A 26482-nucleotide genomic window follows, 5' to 3' on the forward strand; every position below is an offset into this window, starting at 1 on the left:
CAGCAAAACATACATCGTACCTAATAATGCTCCAGCAATGATGATAGAAATGGCCCTGGAAGCCATCGGGCCCAGGAGCACTATCCGATTTCATGAGAAAAACTGCCCTTTCTATCTCCAAGAAGTCAGGAATCCTTGTCAGCATCAAGTTGTCATCGGTAGTGAGCACTTGAGGAATCAAATCGAGGAGTTGCTCATCTTTGTGTAATTGTACGGCTTGGAACTTGTGCCGGTAGTGATCCACCACATGTTCTTTGATGCTATCTTGTGTGGTAAGGAGTGCCCCATTGTCATTAGTGAGTTCAGAAATAAGTGCAACTCCCACTCGCATCTTGTGGATGGTATGAAAATACGTAGTGTTCCGATCGTCTTTTTCATCAAAATTGAGTCTGCTTTTCTGCCTCCAAAAGGAAGCCTTGTTTTGAAGAGCTATCTCCAACTCCAATTCCTTATTCATCACTTCATTCACCAAAGAGTCATCCTCTATGTTCAAATCTGAGAGTTTTCTGTTTTGAAGTGCTAAATGATACGGACGGCATAGTTTCTACCGTCAGTCCATTATTTTGTAACTTAAGTTGAATTTTTTTTGGACGGACGACACAGTTTCTGCCATCCGTCGAAATTTAACACACAGCCGGCATAAATTATGTCGTCTGTCTCCTGAACTTATTATAGCAGCTGCTAGTGAAGGTCTTAACTTTGGCTAAGTTTTTTACTCTTTCCAAATTTAAACCATTTTAGCTGCCCCATTGGAATGACATTTTTGTAGTTGGTGTGCTATATTTGCCTTTAGCAGCCCATATAGCCCTCCATTGGACTTGCTCTAATAGGGTACCTATGAGAGAGAAAAATCTCCTTTAGAGATCTCTACTAAGTATATAGATAGTGGGTATAAAGAAATGGACAGAGATCGAATTGATCATGACATCCCGAAAGGCCGAAACCATTAAATAACTGATGAGCACCGGGGTTTTAGTAGGTGCCGACTAGCAAAGTCGGTAAAACTTTTGGGTGATGATACCAGAGGTTTGGGGCTCGAACCCGCCAGCATCAAAGAGTTACCGATCTCATTTAAAAATAGACTTAATTACCAATCAAAAAAAAACACTGGGTTTTTACAGAGTTTGGGCCTAAAACCTACAGTTCCAATTTAATTATGGATAAAAAATACCTGGTTTTTATTTTGTGTAAAGCCCACCCGGTTGACTTTTTAGTTAGATTACCACTTTGCCCCTTAAGACAAAACAAATAGCGTCAAATATGAAACTCGACTTAAATTTCTCTTATGAACTTTGTCTCGAAATTTTGTGAAATTTGATTGGTAAGTTTGTCCTTAAAATTTTCTCTTGATTTCTCTCCCGAAATTTTCCCCCAAACTGGATATCCATTGTAACATGGATGTTGCACTGTCTATTAATATTGCAACAACCACTATCAACTCCTACTACAACATGGATGTTGCACAGTCAACTATACTGCAACATGGATATTACATTATCTTTTACTACTGCAACATGCACTATAAACGATACTGCAACATGGATGTTGCAATATCTATTGCTACTTCAACATCCACTGCAATATTCATTGCACTGTCAACTCTACAACAACATGGATGTTGTATTGTCTATTACTACTGTAACAACCATTGTCAACTCTCATTGTTATATGGATGTTGTACTGACAACTTTATAGCAACAAGGATATTGCACTGACTATTACTACTGCAATAACTACTGGCAACTCTACTGCAACATAAATATTGCACTGTCAACTCTACTGCAACATAGATGTTGTACTGTCTATTCCTACTGCAACAACCACTGTGAATGCCCATTGCAATATGGATGTTGCACTGGCTACTGCAACATGAATGTTGCTCTGTCAATGTACTCCCACTACAACACTAGACTCAAGTCATAAGGTCGCATTCTCACATTACACTTAATGTCGAGTTCTTTTGTCACATAACTAAGATAAACAATACAATGTTCTTTAAGTTTAGAAATTAACCTAAATATTATATCAATGACTAAAAATACACAAAAACAACATAGATTTTATTGACTACATTTATTTGAGGCTACAAATTTCGATCATAACACATACAAATGCTATTAATTGTACATATATTACCATCAAAACAAATATTGATCCATATGGATTCGAACCATCACCCTCACACTTAATGAGTGCTCTCCCATTTTGAGCATACAGATTATTTTATTATACTCACACACTAATGGACATACTTAGTAGAAAGTTTGTCGCAGAGATATGGATTAAAACGGTGACATAATCAGTTGCAGTATTAAGGACTCCAAACATGAGACATCTACAAGTGACAATTTGTACATGAGAAAGATACTTGTAACAAAACATGGTATAAACTCAGAAAAGCAAAAGCCTGATTAAAAAAAAAAAAAATCCGAATGAGAGAAAATCTATACTTCGGCCTGCGGATGTATTGATCTACAGTTGGTCTGAAGAGAGACATGCATATGTTGATGTAACTGGGGTCTCTCCATTAGTAGGGCTTAGGAATGGAGTCTTTGAGGTGAGAGAAGCAGCTAAGAGAGCAGCGACATGGAAGATGGAGAAGCATGAGGAAGTTTGCACGGCTAACCAGCATTGTTTCATTCTGTTTAGTTTCGACACTTTCGGTTTCTTTGAACAACAATATATTGAGCTTCTCAAGAGACTTCATAAAGTTATGGACAGTAACGTTATGACAGCTGGTTCTAACGAGTTTGTTTTTAGAAGAATAGGATTTGTTATTTAGAAAGAACTTGCGGCACAGCTTGTTGCACGCTTGTCCTAATTATTTATAAAATTCCTTATCAGTATCAATAAAAATTCCACTTAAAAAAAAAAAAAAAAAATGTTAGCTTATTCAAGAAAAAAAATGTTTTTTATAGAAGTATCAAGATCACCAATTTTCTCAAGGATGACTCCTGCAATTTCATACAAGCTTCCATGGTAAATTAGTCTTGCTTGCAAAAGATTATCCAAGACTGGCGCAACTCAAGACCTCACTTCTGGCTCCTTATCTGAAATGCATTCAAAAGCGTAGTAATCAAATTATCACCTATATTAACAAACCAATTTTCTTCACAATGATTTTTTACCAAACTCACATCACCCTTTACAATTACCATAACCTTGCAAAAATTATGAACCCACTACAGGACTTAACCGCGATAGGAGAATAAGCATGGAGAGACTTAACAAGTTATTTCTTTAAATACTTAATAGCCACATTAAAAACTACATTCTTGGAAGAATAATGACCGACAAACTTTTTAGCATCAACAACAGTTTTCTTGCTTAAATTTTTTCTTACAAAGAACTTACTTAAGAGTTCAACTTCACTAAGCTTGTTTAAGGTCCTCAAAACACTGACTTGAACCTAAGTGCAATCTCGATTTGGTAAATCGAAAGGATCAAGCTTTTCTAGATACCATTTTCACTGATCTCTCGTTATAGCACGCCGCAACCTATGTTGGCCCAACAAGCTCCAATCACCACTTCCTAAGGAAACACTGCCCAACAAGACCTTCAAATCAAACTTAAACATGGATTGAGCTCTTTTTAAGAATCCAAACTTATTTGAAGGAGCAACTTTAATAGTTCTAGCTCCTCAATCAATGATGAAATCGAGTGTTTGACAACTTCATTATTAATCCCATTCTGAAGCAAGAACATATATGTAGTTGCACAACCCCTTGCCACAAGGTGATTCAAATGCAAACACAGCTGACTAACAGATGAATCTAACAATAGTCTTTTCACCACAGTCGATGGAAGAATACCAAACTTTTGTAAAAAAAGTAAATGCAGGTTCATCTCCAAATCTTAACAGACGAAATCTTACTAGACTTAATTACCAAAAAATTGACAAAGATGTATTTGAAAAATTACCTCAAACTTACGATCTCTAAAAGAAAATCTCAATAACAAAGTCAAAAGAAAGGAGTGAAATCACGACCACAAAATCTCATTAAATCACAGATCATGATCTCAAACTCAATAAAAAAGCAATCTTTTCGAAGACGAAGCTATGCTAAGAACTAAATAGGTAGATTGAAAAGAAAAGGGTAAATTTAGTATTAGAAAAACTCCAATTGCATCAATGACCTTATTCTGCAATTTAATGTGTTGGACGATTTTAATTCACAACTAAAAAAAGCGGATGGGCTTTAGCTGTAATTCAAAAAGTTTTTAGACTAATAAAACTGGAATAAGGGTTTTTACCCCAGTTTTATGTGGGTTTTAATACAAATTGTTTATGCTGATCCATTATTATAATTCCAAAATAATAATTCAGTAACGGCATCCGGTTAGGGAGTCTCTAAGTTAGAAAATTAAAGGTCCCTTTTAGGAGTCCTAATAGGGTTATCCTTATTGACTAGCTGTAATTTACAATGAAAACGGCTTTATCTCGTTGTACTTGGAACTCATAAAGTAATTGAGTGCTTATGTTCAACATTTATGTCAATTGCAATTACTAAAGACAGCTTAATTGACTTATAAAATAAAACTGAGAGATAGAGATCTTGCCTTGTGAATGATTGTAGTGATCTGCATATTAGCTTGACCTATTCAAAAATATTGTTGCAATCCCTATCCAAACCTGGTCCAATATTAAGTTAATTATTTTCTCTGTACTTAACTTATACATTACTATCGTTTCACAAAACCTACATGATTAAGTTAGAATAGAATGAAAAATGATATATATAGTTGGCTTACATCTTGAGGTAAAGAGAAAAGGCTAGATGGGAAAGCGACTCAAATAAAGAGTGGGTGCGTGTTAAGTGTGGTTTTGATTAGTTGAGAATAATTGAAGGGTCTCTCTCATACACTAGAGTGTGGTCTCCTCATCTTCCCTTGGCATTATCTATAAATCACAAACTGTCTTTGTACATACTAAAACTTCCCTGAATCTTGATTAGAAGTGAAGGGGAGGTTGTCAAAAAACTTATGAAGTGTGAGTTGGGAGTGGATACTTGTGGGCAAAACTGGTAAGAAAGAATGATATGAAAAGGTTTCTTAAGCAACATATCTTGGGCCTGTTTCAAGGTACTGAACGTGTGTGGGCTAGTACTTCCAAATCTAGATTTTAAGGATTTTTTTCTCATGCGCAATTCATTTAGAATTAGGGCATCTCCAATGGGGGTGTAAATTGTTTAAAGTGTAAAATTTATACTCTAAATATCAAAAACATGTTTCCAATAGTAGAGTATAAGTCACAAGTGATAAGCTAACAGTTAATAAAGAGGGTGGAAAATTTCTCATCCGGCTATTAGTTAATAAACATCTCGGGCGTCACTTGAAGTACCGTCCCAACTAAAAAAAAATTCGGACGTCACTTAAAGTCACGTATGTTTTATTTTTTTTTATAATTGTAATGTTTGCGACGGGCAAAGACCATTATTTATTGGTTGCGCCAGTTTTAAGTAAACCACGGACGTTACTCAAAGTGACGTGCATTTTATTTCTTTTTTAGTTAAACCACTTGCGAACTTTGATCGTCGTTTTTTCTCAATTTTTTAATTTTACAAACCCTTAAACTTTATTGCATTGGATACTATTTTGAGTGTGAAAACTATTAGTGTGTAAGAGGAGTCATAAAATCCTAGTGGCACTAATGTAAAACTTATGTGGATGTATATATATACACTCTCCATTGGAGATGCCTTTAGGAGTGAATTCAGAGTTGCGTGTCAGGCGAAAAGCCCATATCCAACCTGCGATTATGGTACCTTTTGCATCTTAACCGTTAGATTGCATAGTGATGTTGAGCAATCGAAAAAGGTGTGAGTGGGAGGAAGACAAAACTCTCTCGTGTGAGTGAAAGGAAGACAAACCTTACTCTCTCTCTCCCTCAAATTTAATTCCGTATGAACCTTCATTTCGAATTCAATTTCGGCATTCAAATTTAATTCCCTTGTTGTTGGCTGCATAAGAATTTCCTTGGTTGAATCTGTTGTTTGCCGCTTCTATTTCAGAGTAGACTTTTATTATTATAGTTAATGGGTTCTTTTCTTTTACACAATTTCACATAAACCTGATTTCTTTATTAGTAAAGTTTGATATGTAACTTTAATTTTTGTTGGATTTCAAACTCCCAACTTCAAATGTACTAGTCCCAAGCTTGTCTACTTCGAACATTTATGGTGTTAAGTTTCCAGCATAAAACATGCATGCTCCAAGCTTTTAATGGTGGTTTCACAGTCTACATACCTTACTTCAATCTTGAATCATGAAACACGTACATACAATGAAAAATACCGATGACTTTTCTGCTATGAGGTTCGAGGTTTTTAATAATATTGAAAATGGTGGTGGAACACCCATTAAAACTGAAAAAAAAAATAAAAAATAAAATAAAATAAATAAAATGGAGGGAGAGAGAAGTAAAGACTTTTCATTGTTTGTCTTCCTCGCAATCGCAATTTCTCTCATTCTTTTGTTGTTCTTCTCTTTTTAAAAAAAAATGGAAAAGAAAATTTTCATTTTACCCCGTGACACCTTTTCCCTGATTTAAAGCACGTGACTCTTCATCATCACTATGCAAATGACAAATGGCTGCAAATGGCATGTGATTACATTGCATCTGATTGCATTGCAATTTACTTGTGTTCGGTTAACCCAAGACAAAATAATGTAAAGTTGGTTACATTATCATCCCACTTCTTTTTTTCAAGAAACCACATCTTGTGCTTGCATCTATTTACACAACTTTTTTGGTTGCAAGTGAATGTCATGAAAACTACTTATATAGTGCACATAATTACAACTTGTTGCAGCAATCGCCTATTTGCATTTTGCTACTAAACACTGTTTTGTGGTGGTTACATGGTAATAGGTGCAATTGCATGTAAATACATCAACCAAACAAAGTAAAATGTCAACAGATTGATCTTTTAGTATTGGGACTCTTATATCTTGCATTGTAGCGTGACAAATTTAAATTACGGACCTCATCAAAGCAAGCATACCTGAGCCCTGAGTCCAGGGCGAAGTACTCCAGTACTGATTTTCTACATTAACTGATGTATATTTCAGAGAACGGTTTAAAATTTTGACTAGCTTACGATCAGCTGATTGAGTTCACAGGAGAGTGGGACTGCTTTTTCATGCACTAGCTTAGATAAAGTATGTATAATGGAGCTTCATTGTATAGGCCAATGGGAACTGAAGCATTCTTATTCAAGTACAAAGCGGCAGATCTTTGCCCCAGAAAACAGATACAAAGAGGTAGTTTATGTGAAAAAAGTCATGGACTACTTCCTTTAATTAACGGAAATTGTCCCTTTTCTTTTGCTATAAGCCTACAACTTTCCATTGCACATTAAAGGACTTTAGAGTTCATGCCAGCTGATTTTGTAGTCATATGCTCATATCATATTGGATGAAATGCTTGTTTAGGTTTAAAGCTTAAAAGTATGAACTCTTTCTTGGTAGATACAACAGGAAACAAATTCCACCCAATAATGGTAGGGACTGGCTCTTTTTGCTACAGTAAAGCAGGAATATAGTATAACTATGTCATTGTACGTCAGTATTTTTTATTTCTAAGATAAACATGCATTTTATTATATTTTGTACTTCATAAAATAAAATAAATTTGTCTAACAAATCCTGCAGCCATAAGCCCATAATAATGAAATACGCATTAGGTGTTGTATTCCAATCCATTAAGCACTTGTCCGAACCTCTGCCAGAACCTTTGGATCTATGGATGGTTCTCAAGAGGAAATAGGAATAACCTAATACATGCACAAATTTATGTGTCAGGCACGTCTCTAGGTGATCGTGATCATATACTCAACTTTTGGAGTTTTGGGCGGTTGGTATCGAAAATAATAAAAGCAACACAGGAGTGACCGGACTGAAATATGTCCAAATTAAAAAACCAGTCTTTTAAGGTGAAGCCCAATTCAAACTTTGGGTTAAGTGGGTATGAATCGAAACCCAATCCAATTGATTTAACCTTCTTGAGTGACAGCCCAATAAATTATATTGGGCCAGCCCAGAAAAAATAACACCTTTATAGGACTTTGGCACTTGGCAGTGCTTTCTAACTTGGTTTCACACTAGATTTTTGGATCGTCAACGAACGGGGACCCTTTTTATATAAATTTTTTCATTTGTTTTTTATTACGTATCAAAAATCTTACTTCTAAACTATATTGAGACTCAGAAAGTAAATTAATTGATCAAAGTTCTCAATATTAATAATTTGTTAGACAAAGGTTTTTTTTTGTATAAATGGGCCTTATTGTATTAAGATGTCCAAATTGTGGGTTGTCTTTTAATTTTTATTTTTTTAATGGGTTTTATGATAAATGTTGGCTTAATTCTTAGCCTATTAGTATACTTAATATTTGGTCTCACTTTCACCATTTGTATCTCTAATTTCCACACGTGTATTCTCACTCTCATGTTTTTTAAGAAAGCAAATGAGTTAACATATCTCTCGAGTATCTATTTTCAGTTGACTTTAGCGAAGAAGTAAATTCAGTCGCTCTTAAAGGTATTTTTATTTTCCCAATATCCCTTGAACTCGCTCTTGTTTTTTATAGTTTCCTAACTTGCTATCGTTAGTTCGTTGTCAAGTTCATGATAAGTTTGCTGATGTACATGTAATGTATAAAATAAGGTTTTTATCTGTTACGGAAAAGAAATCCAATGCTGAAATTTATAGGTTGTGGGTGGGTAAATTTATAGGTTTTCATCTCTTGATTGATTTCTAAAGCATTTGCGCTGGGAATGGCTACGCGAAGAGTTAAATATGTCAAAGTATTGATGTATTCTGAGGGATTTATGACTGGTTTATCTGTTGGTGTCCTTGAGTGGTTGTTTATTTTTCTACTATTCGTTAATGTTGTGTTCTCATACTTGGTAACAAAATTTGCTCATTTCTGTCAATTGAAAATTCTATGTCTTTTGTGCTCAAGGCTTGATCATGTTTTTGAAAATGAAAAACCTATATTTTATAGACATTTAATTTGTGGTGCTCATAAAACGGAGATCTCATCATTAGTTTTCCAAGTTCATGATAAGCTTGTTGATGTACATGGAATGTGAATGTGAAGCTTGCATTTTTTTCATCTGTCACGGAAAAGAAATCCAATGCTGAAACTTATAAGCTGTTGGTGGGTAAATTGGGATTTGATCATGAAGGTTTTGTAGATAAGAAACAATTACTTAAGCATCCTAAGCTTTCTTCATTGAGTGAAAGTTTGTATACCATATAGCTGTAGTGTACTTGGATATTTAAATCATATCATATTCTTAGTGTTTTTGATATATTGATTGTTTATAATTATTAGAGATATCTTTACATTTGAAAAATGTTTTGTTTGAACGTCTTCTTGTCAAATTTTAGTAAAGTTTTTTCCCATGTCTTATATGTTTTATTTATTTATTTATTGTTTTATAAGTTCTCTTGGAATTTATTGAACGGGTGTCGTTAAATGAAATAATATATTTGTTAAAAGACTTGCAAGTATTTGTAGTTAAGCTATAAACATAACACATTAGCCATTAATAAGTAGATTATGTGATTTTCCTTTAATAAAAATTTCATTTATTCACAAAATCATGAACAATTTACAATCTATACATGACTTGTATGAAATCCAAAAATCTTGAATAAATATCTAATTACTCAACATAAGTTTCATTATGAAGTCAATGCACAAAGCTTAGGCCACGCTCAATGAAATGATCGGAGAGAGTTAAAAATTTGATATACATTCACATATTCGTGAAAAGTAAAAGATGATTATACACGTACAAACTTCACTAACTACAACAGATATCATACGCTTACACTAAAATTAGGAAATGAAAACCTAAACCAACGATTAAGATTAATAGCACTAAAAACAATTTTTTGCAAGTACATTGAAGTCCAGTGACTTCAAATATAGTCATCTACCTTGATCAAGTTGTCATCTATGTTGATTATTATATAGCCCTTTCGGCTTTCTCCAATTAGATTTGTGCTTTTCCTTTATATATACATCTCATTTTGTATTCTCCAATTTGATACCAACTAATATATATATATATATATATATATATATATATATATATATATATATATATATATATATATATATATATATATATATATATATATATACCGGCCACCATTGACTACAGAGAACATACCCATTACTATCTATGCATAACCAAAGTGAGGAACCATATCTATACCTACCCAAAGTGAGGCTTGAGTTCGCATGAATGGCAATTAAATCTTTTTGATCAAATCAACATTTTCATCACAAGGTTCCAATATATAAAATAAGTAAATAACTAACAGAATCATATGATTAGCAATCAAATAAAATTTAAAAGAACATGTTCAGACTACTCACTGTTTGTTAACCGAACCACTAGATTTTTGAAAGCGAAAGAATTCGAAAGACGGAAGTCGACTGTCGCACGAAGAAGATGATATTCCTCGTTCGAAATCTTTTCTTTTTACTCTCAAACAACAACCACTCACTGGTGTTACTCTCATTTCCGTCTCTTTTTTGTGCTCTCATATTTTTCTTTTGTACGTTCATTTTTTTTTGTTTTAAAACAGGGAAGAGGGTTTATCCTCTTTACCCATGGGGTTTTCTATCCTTAACTAATATTTATCATATTTTTGTTTTATTTTATCTATTCTTATTATTCTTATTATTTATTATACTAGGAAAATATATAAAAAATAGGGTGTTATGAAAAGGGTAAATAAATTTGTACTAACTAAATTAGGGCGTAAAAATTGAACTAGCTGCACTCTTCTTTTGGAGAATAGTTGCTTACGTATCGAGCTATTTGGGTGAAATTTTCCTTTGGAGAATAGTTGCTTACGTATTGAGCTATTTGGGTGAACTTGAATCAAGTCTTTTGTAGTTCCTACTTCTTTTATAAGTGTGAACGTACTCGTTTTCCTCATAGAGCCGTTATCATGTAATAACTATACATAGGATCTTTTGCTTTTCCTTTCTTAATGATGTTTGTTTGCTTGATTTGACGTATTAATTGCCTGTCCATTGAGACCTCTCTAACTACTTCACCACATACTAATGAGTTGTCTTCTCTGTGGACATGGTTTTGTTGACTTAGAGACTGTTTGGACGACCTTGAAGATGTGTGGTCGATACCCCCGAATTGTATTTCCCAGAACTAGAGGTCGTATAATTGACCTGTGTGTGAAGTTATCTTGGACACGCAATCTATGTTGATTGGTTGTGATCATCAGGTACTAAGAGTGCTTTATTTCCTTAAAAATTCCTAGGTCAGCTGACTAATGACCAACGTCCGCCACAAATCAGAAGGTAAGTTCAAAAGTTTTGGTAATTCAGGGGATATTCAGTTTCCCACTTTAGGGCATCACCAATGTTGTCCTCAAAATAGAGGGCCACATCATCCTTCATTTAGAGGTATGGCTAAAGGAGAAAAGCAAAATGAAAGACCTTTAATGGAGGGGTTCTACAATGCAAAACTTTATAAATGAAGAATAGTTTATGGAAATCATTAATGTACATACTATGTTGGTAAAGTGGTGTTGTATGTGTTTGATTGTGTGAATTGTAGGTCGTGTATTCGACTCTTACTAAGAACACAGTCTATTTTCATTTTGTACTCGGAAATTGAAAAACGCCGTGTACTTGGAAATTGAAAGACAACATAGGATTTGAAGCTTCTAACCGTTTGGGTAATAGTGTAAAACACACAAGTAAAAGCTTCTAAAATTGTCTTCAAATATAAAATATAAAGACACTTTCAAGGATGGTATTTGTGGAGGCCCATATAAGGCAGCGTTCGAGGTTTCTTTTTAAAGGCCCGTCAAATTTGAAAATAAAAGTCTATATAGAGGCCCCATTGGTAATGCCCTTAGATTAGGGGGCAATCTCTGATTAATCCAAAAAAACACCTGATAAAGAAAATTAAGAAAGTCTCAGCAGTTGAGGGACGTAGGGCCGGCCCTGAGGACAATCCACACAGGTGGCCAGCTGGGGCCCCAAACTTTGGCCCAAAATTAAGGCCCCTATGGCTGGAAGCAGTTGTGGTAAACTATTTTCTTTTCGGCCCAAAAAGACTTTAGCAAACAAACATCTTGTTTTTTTTTCGCCCAACATTTGGCCCAAACATAAATCATTAATCACATATTACATAAAGCCCAAAGGGGAAAAACCCCATCAATACTTTATCAAAAAAAAAAAAAAAAAAACCCCATTGAACTGTACAGAGGCTTCAGACTTGTTCTCCACGACTGACGACTCCACTTCTCCTCTCAATCTCTCAGCCTCTACAATTCTCCAAGGTCTCTCCAGTTCTCCAACTTACACTCCACTCCTATCTCTTTTAACAATATACTTGCAACTCCCAAGTAAGTAGTAGTTTTTTACTTACTACTTTAATTAATTGATACATATTAATTCCTTAAAACTTTAATCATACTTATTTGCAAAGTAAGTATTTTTTAAAAATTATTCTATGGTTCTATACTTCTATTTAATTCCCTTTTCTTTTAGTTTGAAATGACTAGACATTAATAGCTATCGTTATGTATGTATTTTGTGTGTAAGCTGGGGTTGTGGTGATTTTTTAATTAATCATATCATTATTTGACTGTTTGTGAATTTTAATTGTCACTTGTCAGTCTGTCATCATGCCTCCAAATCCTCCGGCTAGAAAGTATCCTTCTGGCCTGAGAAAAGGAAAAAGAAGCAAAGATTAGACGATGTCGCTCAATCCCAAAGGGGAGATATACTAAATTTTTTTGGTAACAAAGAACAAGTAGAAAGTTCAAGTGAAACAATGGTTGACGTCGAACAAAGGAATGACGATGATAATGGAGAGCATGAACTGAACGAAGATGTTGAAGCTTTGGTGAATGAAGATGTTGAACCTTTAGTGAATGAAAATGTTGAACCTTTGGTGAATGATAATGATGAGCCTTTAGTGAATGACGATCTCGATTAAGATACAAATGAGAATACAAAACATGTACTTGTCCACTACTTTGATCCAGCAAATTGGGATAATATTGATCAAAATCTTAGAGATTTACTTGTCAAAAAGGGTCCTATAAGAATTATTAATGTTGATTTTCCCAAAAATCACCTTGGCAAACATTTCTCTTCGAAGCATTACACTCGAATAATGCCAAATGGATTTAAAAAAGATAGAATTTGGCTCGTATATTCTGTTTCTTTGAACAGGGTCTTTTGTTTTTGTTGTAAGTTGTTCAAGCAACACACGAACACTTCTCAATTGGACAGTGAAGGGTATTGTGACTAGCATAACCTAAGTAGAAGGCCTTCAGAGCATCAATCATCTCTAGAGCATCTTCTTTATTGGAATAGTTGGTATGAACTAAATAAGAGATTTGACAAGAATGAATCAATTGACAAAAAAAATGTAAGAAGAAATCAGCAAAGAGAGGGAAAATTGGCGACAAGTGTTACTACGAATACTTGCTTTAGTGAAACCACTTGCTAAATGTAATTTGGCTTTTCGTGGGAAGAATGAGAAGATTTATAATGAGAATAATGTGATTTTTTAAAGTTTAATCGAAATGATTGTTGAATTGTTGAATTTGATCTAATACTGAAAGAGCACATTCGGCGCATTCAAAGTAAAGAAATCCATTATCATTATCTTAGCCACAAGATTCAAAATGAGTTGATAGAGTTGTTAGCAAGTGAGGTAAAAAAAACCATTGTCCAGAAAATCAAAGAAGCCAGGTACTTTTCAGTAATACTTGATTGTACACCAGATATTAGTCATGAAGAGCAAATGTCGCTTGTGATTCGATTTGTAGATGTTACATCAAGTTCCCCAAAGGTTGAAGAGTTTTTTTTAGAATTTTTGAAAGTGGATGACACATCAGGACTGGGCCTGTTCGATATACTCAAAAATGTTTTGAACACTCTTGACCTTGATATTGGTGATATAAGAGGGTAGGGTTATGACAATGGATCTAATATGAAAGGAAAACACAAAGGAGTTCAAAGTAGACTACTTGAAATAAACCCTAGAGCCTTGTACACCCCATATGGTTGTCATAGTATGAATCTTGCTCTTTGTGATATGGCTAGCTCTTGTTCAAGAGCTATATCTTTTTTTGGAGTGGTTCAACGAATCTATTCATTATTTTTGTCTTCCACAAAGAGGTGGAAAGTGTTTAAAGATCATGTGAAAGATGTGAAACCCAAGTCAGGTCTCTCGCTAAAGTTGTTGTCAGCAACAAGCTGGGAGAGTCGCGTAAACAGTGTTCGTGCAGTTAGACATCAAGCTCCAAAAATAAGAGATGCGTTGGTTTACACTTGGCTTAAAACAGTGATAATCCTAAAACAAAGAGTGAAGTTGAGTCACTAGCGATATATGAAATTGAAAGTTTTGAGTTTTTGTTTGCCATGGTAATTTGGCATTATTTACTTTTTGTTGTTAACTCTGTTAGCAAAAACTTTCAAACTGAAGACATGCAGATTGATGTGGCCATACATGAAATGAAAAGACTTATTTCTATTTTTGAGATGTATAGAGAAACTGGATTCGAAGAAGCAATGACAGAAGCTAAGGATATTGCAACTATGATGGAAATTCAACCAGTTTTTCATGAAAGGCGGATCATTCGTAGAAAAAAAAACAGTTCGACGAGAACATTAGTGAAGAAGTGGCACAATCAGAAGAATCATTTCGAGTTAACTACTTCTTATTCATAGTAGACCAAGCTCTTTCTTCATTCAAGAGTAGATTTGAGCAGTTCGAAGTGTATGAGAAATTTTTTGGGTTCTTGTTTGATTTAGATAAGTTAAAGGTTGCAGATATAAATAGCTTAAAGGCTTCTTGCATTAATCTTGAAGAGTTTTTGAAACATGACGGTGTTTCTGATATTGACGGGATAGATTTATTTTAAGAATTAAGAATCATGAGCGAACTTTTACTAGATAACACAAAGAAAGCAATGGACGTGCTAAATCATTTGAAGTCACGGGATAACTGTTTTCCAAATGCTTGGGTTGCATACAGAATTTTTTTGACTATACCAGTTATCGTCGCATCTGCAGAAAGAAGTTTTTCAAAGCTGAAGTTGATCAAATCTTACCTTCGATCGAGCATGTCTCAAGAAAGATTAAATGGATTAGCTATGTTATCTATTGAAAAGTCTTTAGTAGAAAAACTTGATTATGAAGACTTAATTAGTGATTTCACAGCTAGAAATGTAAGAAGTCTAGCTTTTCAGTAGTGCTTAGTTTTTGTAATTGAATTTTGGTGTGAATTTGTTGATGTTAAACACACATTTGATTCTATAAGAGTACCAAAGAATTTTGACTTAATTTTTTATCAAATAAGAATTTTTTTTGGCTTATGTGTTTTTCATCATTTATCGGCCGATGCCACACTTTAGGATCTCGCCTAGGGCCCCCAAAACTCAGGGCCGCCCCTGGAGGGTCGTACACCATTCCGTGGATGAGAGCCAAGAGACCTTGTAGATAAGAAATGGGCAAGCCTTAGACCATTACAATACACCATTTGGTTTAACTATATGTACCAATAGAGTTCTTTCGACCTGGAAAGAAACAGTTACCTCCATGTAAGGTTTTATCTCATGTTTAAAGCATCTAGAAAACAATAATTCAACTTGTCTATATTGTCTGAGCTATAGGGTTATGTCCACGAGAATCTACTTACTGAAGCTAAACGTAATTGGCAGAACAAAACACACCCCAATGAGGAACAACAAAGGTAGGTTCCAGTAAACAAATACCAACTAAAACAAATTCATGCTATAAACTGTCAAGTTGAGAAAGAGCTCAAATAACAATGGTTAGGCTGTTATAGTTTAATTAAACAATAATAATAGATATTAAAACATAATTCATCCAAAACCAATATGGCAAATACTTTGGTAGAAGAGAAGAAATCGGCAGCAAGCTTGATAACTCTATCGAGATTTTGAAGGCAAATACTTTATGTAGTTTAGATTATAGAAACCATAGTATAAAATATCATGATATATTGCGATATTTGTCAAAATCTATCCAGATTTCAAAGAAAGATATATAAATATTATGATATGTTAAGAGATATATACAACTGCAAATATCGGTGATATTTCAACGATATTTGCGATATTTTATGTATGTAACAATTTTATTTAATATTTACCATTATATTTCAAATAAATATAAATAATGTACTATGATATATCAAGAAATATCTACAATATCCACGATATTTGATATAGATATTTGCATGTGAAATAATGTCAAATATCCCCAAAAAGGGGAATATATCCACGATACATATCGAGAAATTGAGTACCGATAAATACTCATATCCTGATATTTTATACTATGCTAAAACCATCTATCTATATATATATAAAAGCTCGCGCATATTCTCTCTCCTCACCATATCGCTTTATTTTCCAACCCAAGCAATATTAGTGGTTCCTATAAAAAAAAAAAAAAGGTCCTAATAATTAGAAACACCTCCCCAGGTTTGTTTAAATCTCCCTAGTCTATTCTTAATTTTCTATGGGCTCCTAAAATTTTAAAAAAAAATAACATATTAAATAAATCTTATACAAATTCTACCGAAAACCTAACTTTTCTCCTGAAGCTGTGATTGTAGAAGTAACCATGCTCTGTTGTGTTTTTCTCTACAAAAGGTTTTTAATTCTCGCCTCCATTTTTCACAACCAAAATTCCTCCATTAACAACAAAACCGAAAAAATCAATAGTAAGAGTGTGTGTACATGCGTTGGTTTGAACTTTTTTAAAGAAGAACTGCCCAAAGGTTGCATACATGAGGAGACCGCCTCTGGTAGTGATGGGGTTTGCGCTACATCATCACTTTTGCATGAAGTTGAGGAGAATGAATTCAAATCTAGAGAATTAACCACGATTAGTGACTGATGTTATAAGAACTGAGTTTTCTGGCGATAATCAGAATGATGCTGATCTATATGCTCCAGTGGCGTCATCAGTGACTAAAGATGTTCCTTACGGCTCGGTTTCATCTTTATCACATACTGAATTTAAAGATAAGAGTTCAGTAAGTAAGGAAGCAGATGTTCAGGTTGGACATGATCTTTTCCATGTGGTTGTTCCCCACTCCACTGTGGATGTTGATTAGTACTCAAAAGTAATGATTTATAACCCTAATTATGTGTATGTTAGTCTCCATTTTATATTTAAATATTCTAATATGATGCAATTTAAGTTTTTGTAGGTCAAAGAACCTAAATATGAAATATGGAGGGAAAAGAAGTCAAACAAGTCAAAAAGGAGTCATTGGGAATTCTGACTAAAGGCCTAGGGCAAAAACGTCATATTTGTCTCCATAAGTGCCAAGCCTAATGGGACTCTAAAAGAGGATAATAATTAAGTTAGAAGAGTCTTCAATCTGATCTCAAAGCCTTAATTTCGACTTCATAGGAAGATGAGATCAACATGGAAAAGAAGTCAGAGTTTCACAAGAATTAGGAAACCGAAAAGGTGTCGGAAAGCAGCGGCTTGGGGGGAAAACTGCAGGGCAAAGTGGGCCACGTCCAACTTTGGTCCAACCGAATTTAACTTTTCCAGGATTGTTTCTAGAAAAATTACAAAAAGTTTGACACCAAATAAACATAGGATTCGGATCTCTATCCAGACGAGCATGTAAGCCAATATATAAGGCACAAAAACCTCAGTTTACATCATCTAGGAAATTTAGTGTTTGTATCTTAGATCTAGAATTAAGAGAGAAGAAAGTTCAGACCTTTTCACCATTAATAGCTATAAAGATTATTCATTTTCATATTGTGTGCATAGCATAGTATGAGGAGCTAATCTCCCTTCTCTTGGGAAGGGAGATGAAGCCTTTTTCTTATGTTTTAGTTTAGTGCTTCTTCTATCATGTTTTAGTTTAAATCCCTCATTGAGTTTATTCTTATTCATCTATTGATCTAATGCTCCTGTGGAGGTTAGGAGGTATTAGGGTAATTCATGATTGTGTGGAGCCAAATACCACAAACCCTAGATTTTTTCTTCTAATTTTTAGTGTTATAATGTGATGATTGGATTCTTTATGGCACCTCAATTAGTTGTATAGTTAATGCCACATGTGGATTTTCCATAGCACCTAGAGTTGTATATTGAATGCCACTTAAAGCACAATTTGGTTAGATAGAAGATATCATTGGAGATTGAAGAAGTATTTGATGGAAAGATAGAAAGTACGTTGAAAGCCACATATTATCATCATGGTTATGAGCATAAGGTTTGTAGGTATGGTGAGTTTTTATTGGTGATTTATATTAAGCATGATAGGAAGATTTATTAGACTAATTCTATGATTTTGGTGGATTCATCTCTCCCAAGATATTCTCTCTCTTGATTCATATTCATATAATTTAGTTTAGTTTAGTTTATGCTTAGTTTACATCTCAAATCAAATCAACTATATATTCGTCATTACTTAGTCACATCTTTTACTTGCATCCATTAGAGTAATTTAGATTAGGAATTTCTATCATCATCACTTAATTATTTAGAGTAGGATTGATACCTTGCTAGCCACTATACTAATCAATATTTAATAGGCTAAGTAAGATTTGCAAAAGATATGTAACACAAACAATGACACAAATAATAACGTGTTGCGTGATTTTTCAGATGTGTTGGACCCTGAGGCTCCAGGAGAGTCATTTGAAGATTCAACTCATATTGTGTCACAGATGTCACCACCTTTGTTGGAGAAAACAATAATTCATTCATCAACTAGCACTGATCATGTGGAACCTCAGGTACTAATCCAATTATTGAACATACTAAAAACAAAGCATTAAATATGTTAATCTTGATAGGATATAAAACACAGTAGTGAAGTAGAATGGTTTTGACTCCATTTATCTGTAACAACAATACAGGCAGTGCAAATAAGTGTCATGCTGAGAATGCAGATGTGCTGACTCTTATAAACTTATATTTGTACACAAATTCTGAATAGAGTCTGCATCTTCTGATACATGACGACATGGCATCCACTCTGAAAACAATAAGTATTGACTGTGTTCTTTTCTTTGTTTCAGATTAATTTTTTGGTTTTCCTTTTCTCAAAAGTCAAAACTAACATGTCTAGAAAACCCAATCTCTTACAATAATTAACTCCACATTTAGGTGATATAAATGTTACTATTTGAAAATCGTTTGACCCAATATTGGGACAGACAAATTTTTAGAGGGAAACATATATTGGTACCAATGACAATTTTATTTGATCAAGTATGTTTGTAGATAGTAATCTCTTTGAGATCCTTTGACATTTTCTTTTATTGTCTTTCAATCTTCACCGCCAGATAATCTAGCTTCAAAGGTGAACCTTTTTAAGTTTCCATATGGCGTCTAATTTCAGTGAAATAGTTATTTTTCCCTTTGCTTTGCAATCATTTACAATATGATATCATGTAGATAACTTAGTAATCTAGCTGCATACAAATTCAGTACATATATTTACAATAATGGAAGCACTAAACTTACTTCCTTCCAGATTCTTTTGTTTGGTGGGATTGGGAAAGGTGGGAGAAAGAGATAGACTGGATGGCTCTTCAGGGTATTAACTTGCCCCTGGCCTTTACGGGGCAAGAGGCCATATGGCAAAAAAAAAAATTTCAAGGTGATATGGTTATTCACTTCAATTGTATTTTATCCATAATTTTGCAAGAGTCAGCCTCCAGCTTCATCTCCAAATCCACAGTCGAAGAACAATCGCTCCATCAGCGTGCCCTCTCCATCAATTCCAACATCTAAAAGCTCCTTTCCTCTATTCCCTAGGGCCAAAAGGTACCACTCTCTGTCATCCCATCTCTCATTTTGCATGCCTGCCTAGCAACTAATAATTATTTTTTCTTTTATAATTCTCCCAAAGCATTTAACTTGGGGTCCTCGCAACTCAATCAAATTTAGACTCTTCACAAGTTGTTGCTTGCTGTTGAAAATGTAATAGGCTAGCATGGCTCTTTTTGAAGCTTGAATAATTTTTTTAATTAGCAATGTGTAGAATTGGAGTCAGTAGCTTACACTGAGTCTTGGTGAGTAATTTGATAACTATACTGAAAGTTTGAATCCTATGTGCAGTTGACAATTTTTGAAAGTGTTAAAACTGTAGGGTCCTACGAATGTTCCATTTGAGTTGTTCAATACACATGCAATCCAAAAAAAAAAAAAAAAAACCATTCAAAGACACTTTGGTTCAGGCAAATACAAAGTAATATCTTGATTTTTGTAGCAAAACCATTACATTTTGATTAATGTTATTGAGAATTGCATTGAAATATCTTGCAGGCTATTGAGAATGATATTTACTTGAATCTTAAACTGGGAAAGTAATCTAATTACACGGAGTATAATTTAGAAAATTTTCATTTGGATTTGGCTTTGGTTTTGTAGATTCTCAAGATTTTTATAATCAATGTAATCCGGGTATATAATAAACACCAATGATGATATGAAATAATGTATTTTCATCACAATGTTTTCATTAAAAAGGACAAGTATATGTTAAGAAATCTAAAAACTATAAAATTACCACTAAAATGTTGGCATCACAATGTATTGAGAACTTTCACTAAATATTATTATCTGATATCGAGTTCGAACTCTAAGGTGCATGATTCTGTTGTGTATCCTTATGATAATGTGTTAGGTAGGTTGTCTATTGCAGGTTGAGTTGTATAAGAGATTTATATGAGAAACTGGATAACCATGAGAAAAACAGATTATTCGTGAGCAGGTGGAGCTGTATAGTAGGTAGAGTTGTTATATTTATTTTTCAATCAATAGCTTAATCCTTCAATTAAAATGTTAATAGATCTTCTCGGTTAGAAGCTAACTAATTTTCTCTCTTTGTTGAATGGTTAGCTGATTTTTTTCTCTGTGTTCACAATGAAGACATTGGCAAGTAGTGCACCATCAACCTCATGGAAGACAAAAGCCAACAAAATAATAGGTATTTGAGTCTGAGACTTCTTACTAGGTGAAGCATTGATTTTAGTTAAATTTAAGATATTTTGGGGCCAATTGGTTTGTAATCGACAAAGAATTACCCAATACTAGATGTAGTAGTTACTGGAAAAATAATTACTAGTAGTTGAGATTAAGATTAAGTGACATGAGCATTCTTGAACATTGTGATTTATTTTCTTAGAACATTAGGGGATTGCTGAGAATCAACCAAAGATACCAAAAAGTCATTGCATGTTTTACGATCCATCAATGGTACCTTCTCATTTTGGAGCAGTTTGAGAGACAATAAACACACTGTTTTGGATCCAATTGATTGGCGCAACATGTGAGGTACCTTCTCATTTTTAAATGGATTGTTTATGTGGTTTTGGTTTGTTTCAGTAGTTGGCGGTCAGTTGATTATGAGTTGTCTGTTGGGCAGTTAATGTTGTTGCATGTCTATGTAGTAGTATGTTTGGTTGAGGAGCACTGTTTGTTGTACTATTATGGTGTAGTCATCAGATCACCATGTTTTACAGAAAAGTGGGGGTGAACTTTACCACCCAAGTTTTAGGATGGGTGAGTACCTAGAGCAAGTTGCATGTAGAGTTAACACTTGATGGTTGTGGTATTGTTAGTAATGAAAATCATAAGTTGTGTGAATTTAAGAAGATTATATTATCATGTGTAAGGTGTAGTATCAGTGATTGGTTTGGTTATCCAAATCTTGAACAAATGATCATCAATAAGATATTAAGGTATTACAATTAATAATCATTGTCACCATGAAATTATCAAAATATTTGTTTTTAAATATTAAAAAAAATCTTTGTATGTTGGTTTCTATAGAAAACGTGCATTATTAGAAATGCTTTTCAGTGTGGTTACCACATCAATAAGCTACTCAACAATGGGTTTGAAAAGTAGCATGTTTAGAAGAAATTAAATAATGTACCTAGACTTTACTTTATTAGTACTTTTTGTTTGTAGAAAAGGCTTTTCGTTGGACTTGATCTATCTTATGGTTCTATGTATCCCGAAAGGATCTTTAGCTTAGTAGAAGAGCGCTTGAGTGTGTTACTACATCTTAAGTGATTGTTAGAATGTCTCGTTGAGTTTGTTTTAAATACGTTATTTTGAAACTCTGTTTTGCTTTCAATTATCTACAGCCAAGTCCTTTGATGTGGTAAAACCAGAAGAAACCATTCAATCGTTGCTCTCGCAATTCTCAGGTTGGTTTCATCAATTCTTATATATACCTATGTGGCTCTTATTCATTTCTCTTTCCTTTAGTGTTTCAATATTGTATAATTATTATTTTATTTTCTTTGGTTTCACTTTGTTTGAGTAATACAGTAGATTGGATGCATGTTCAGTAGAAGGGGTTCATAAGGACTAAGGGCTTTTGATTAGTATCAGAGTCTTCTCTGGGACAAAAGAGGAGGAGTAGCTTGGTGAGTATGAAAAGTTCTCAGGTTTTGGTTTGTTCCATTTCTCTTACTGTTTTCACGTATTTTTTTAACAATTCACGAAAGATAATGAAAGACACATCGAAGAGAGCAAACTGAGAGTCGTTCTCCTTAGTCGATCCCATTCTCCAGTATGACTAATATCCCATGATTTTTTCATTTTGTAATGTATAATATATTATAATACTAATATCTATTATAGGAAATCATTATATAGAAGTTGGGTTTTTCCTTTTGGTGGTTGTTATGGACATGAAAGTACTCAAGGATGTGCAAAAGTTGAAACAGGATGTCGAAGAGTTGAACATAACTAAGGATGTGGATGATGGGAGAGTAGCTGAGGCTAAGGGGGAATCCAAGTTGGCTAGGGATATTGAGGAGTTAAAGATTAAGCTAAGAAAAATGGAGGTGAAGCTAAATAAGGTTTGTTAGTCATCCGCAGTTACATCTCATTTCCAAGTAAACTTATTAATAGGTGGCTTGAATTGGTTGGAGAGGTACAATATGAAATTATGTTTCAAAGAACAAAGTAGATTTATTCTAGCTTATGCTTTTGGACTATGTGTCCTTCTCATCCTCAACATTTCCAGTTACAATGGAGATTGTTATCAATATACACTGCATATGAGACACCATCTCAACCAATATGTGCATTATATTAAGTATATCACCTATATGAATCACGACACTATCTTAAAATCCCTTTTATGTTTTGATTGATTGTTGAAAGTGGTTACTCTAAGGTATTTTCTATCTACAAATTATTTATGATAAGCCTACGTTTCCCTGGGAGGAACATGTTGTATGGGCAAACTACCTCCATATTTTATCTCTATATATGCTGTGTTGCACAGTGTTGCAGAGTATTGGTCCCTGTTGGTGCATGTTGCAATAACTTAACTCACTTAACAGTTTTGTATGTGAAAGTCATTGAGAAACGTGGATTACATTTGCAGGATGAAAGATAGTTACGAGGCTAAGAGAAGACAAGCGCATAGCTACTACAGAAAGGCAGAAGTTAATACCATAACCAATAAGTTGACTTCTTGATATCGTAGAATATTTTATTCCTAAAAAATGAGTTATAAGTACGATTGCTTTTCCATGTTGATTGATGGTCTTATGCTCTGTTATCGGAGGAAGAAAAAATTGATATTAAACTGAATAGTTTGAAATGTTTCATATCAAATTATTGCATCAGTTGTTTTATCTATACAACTTTTTTCTTTTTCTGTAAGTAGAAATGGAATACTTTGTGATTACATATTGCCTTTCCTATTGCAGGCAATATTGGAAACACAGATTGGTCGAAAAGAAATTCAAGTGGACTTTGAAGGCAAATAAACAAAAGTATTCCATTTCCTCCTCAAACTAAAAATACTCCTCTCTCAAAGCAATCAAGTGAAATTGGCAGTTTTCAGTGTTTGAGATCATCATTATTTTCATTGTTTAAAGTTTCAGGTCGTAAGATTATGAAAGAGTTTGAGATCATCATTGTTTTCAGTGTTTGCATTTTCAAGTTAAAATAAAAGAGGAAGACTGTTGCCGAAAAACAAACAAAATGGGCAAAGGAATCTTAAGTTTACCTATGGTAAGTGCAATTTTTTAAGCTTATATTGGTACTTAGCTTATATAAAGAAGTGATTTTGGGCCTAAGTGGTGGATTGATTATCTTACGATAATGAACTGATTATTATATTTGAGACAACAAACTAGGTTCTTCAATATCTCTGACAGTCCAGTCTATTACTATATGATTATAATGAGATTATGACATGTAAATTTCTACTAAGAAAGATGCACTACATCATTCTATGTCAAATAATAGATGAATGTAGGGAGATATAATGTTCATAGATTAAGACTTAGAGAGTGGCGGCATAGATGTTTGGTAGGACCAGTAAGAGAGCTTAATAATGAGGAGTGTGATTTTTTTTTTCTTTGTAAAAAACATGAATGTGTGATATACGTACAAGAGAACCATAAGGGTATTATTGATGGCGAGCCATTTTTTTGTCTTTGGTTTGAATATACTTTAGTAGTTTCTGTTACATGGGTCAGGGGTTAACAAGTTTATGACTACAGTAAAGGTATTTTATTTCATATATATGCATCGTTGGGTTAATAATGATAGGCTTCGATAGTGTGTAAACCTAAGTGCTTTCTTTATTGCATATGCATGCAATAATGTGCTTAGTAACAACTTTTGCCTAAGTGTTTTTTTTTCTTTAAAATATGATCTAATACTGACTAGAGCAATGCATTTGCAAAGAAAACTATTAACTAAGTGAGAACTGTATATGAGTTAATGGAATATATTGAACAAATAAAGACCACTAATCATGCTAGAAGTCCATATATTTCAAGCTAAATAGTTTTCGTATATAGAATTTCATCTTAATTTTCTATATAGATTCTCTATTTTCCATACATTTTAAGAAATTCACAAGAAGACAATGGCAAGTAGTGTGATGTGCTTGGTTATTATTTACAGGTCCTCATAGGGTTAGCAAAAAGAAAATGGTAGTGGCACTTTCAGATTTCAGTTTATCCATCTATATTTTGGTTGACATAATGCAAGTCCAAGTATTACAGTCCCTAGGACTCTTGAGTTGGCTGCTCCACAGGTTATTCTTTGAACTCAATTCGGAGTTGTCAATGATTTTTCAGGCAACTGTTGAGGAAGGCATTGTAGTTGGTGGAGGGTGCACCCTGTTGAGACTTGCAACAAAGGTTGATGCTATCAGGGATACTCTTGATACCAAGGAACAAAAGGTATATGTCGACATATACTTCTTTTGGACTTGAATAACTTTAGTTTACTTTTTCTTTCTTTGTGTAGGAATTATGCATTGTTTTGTTATATTACTTTGCACGGTGTTCATTATCATGGGCGGATGGCAGGTTGGGGCAGGTATTGTTAAAAGGGCCTTGAGCTATCCACTAAAGTTAATTGTCAAAAATTCTGGTGACAATGGAAGTGTGGTCATGGGGAAGGTAAGCATTTCACCGGGTAAACTGAACAAGGATTTTATTATTGGTTTTGAATTTTAGTGGGTTTGTTCTACTTTGATGCTTGGGTGTCGATTTCATAACATCACAGTGTAAAGAAAAATAAACAAATATAAAAGTATTATACATCCTGATATCTCTTTATTCCTTTATGTTTTTCCACTGAGGATAACAAATTTGTTGTGTTCATTGTTTTTCAGTTGGTGCATCTTTAGTTTAATTTTATAGTCGTTAAACACTTATATAATTTAGCATACATTGAATAACCCAACCTACACAATTTAGGATGATGAGTGTACTTGGTAGGTTGGGGAGAGTTAATATGGCTAACAGGATTTTCAAGACAGCGATTTTCATGAAATTATTGGTTATAAGATGATTCCAGTTGCACATGATGAAATAATTTCACTTACCACTATAATCGCCAAACATTACGCATTCACTTTCTATCAGCAACACAGAGGTAGGTATTTTGGTCTTATTCTTCTCACGAGTTGGCGAGAATGCTTATAAGTGATATTAGAGGGCCATGTCAGCATAACTTTAAACAATGACACTTCTTAATTGTAAAGGAGGACAATTTCTTATATTATTATGTATGAAACCCCAAATCAAACTACATCAGTCCCATTGGATTGGAAGACTGTAGGTTTTTACCGTTCACCTACTTCAGTTTTAAGTGGTAAGGTTAACTGCTTGAACCAACTTCTTTCTTTTGAACCCGCCTGCTTTTGGGTTTTCCAATACGTTCATATACATGGCCTATTACATGGTTTTTGAATGAAACTAATGCATTACATGTTCCTCAATTTGAGAATCAATTTATCTGTTTTTGTATTATTTGAATACTGATATGTGGCACATGCCATGCTAAGTTACTTAGGGCTTGGTTATTACATAGCTTATGCTTAGGTTTTGCCATATTTGAATACCCTCATGATCACACCATCACAACATGTTTGCATATACACCATCCTGTATCACACCATG

This window comes from Coptis chinensis, chromosome 3 (genome assembly GCF_015680905.1).
Source record: "Coptis chinensis isolate HL-2020 chromosome 3, ASM1568090v1, whole genome shotgun sequence".
Taxonomy (NCBI): domain Eukaryota; kingdom Viridiplantae; phylum Streptophyta; class Magnoliopsida; order Ranunculales; family Ranunculaceae; genus Coptis; species Coptis chinensis.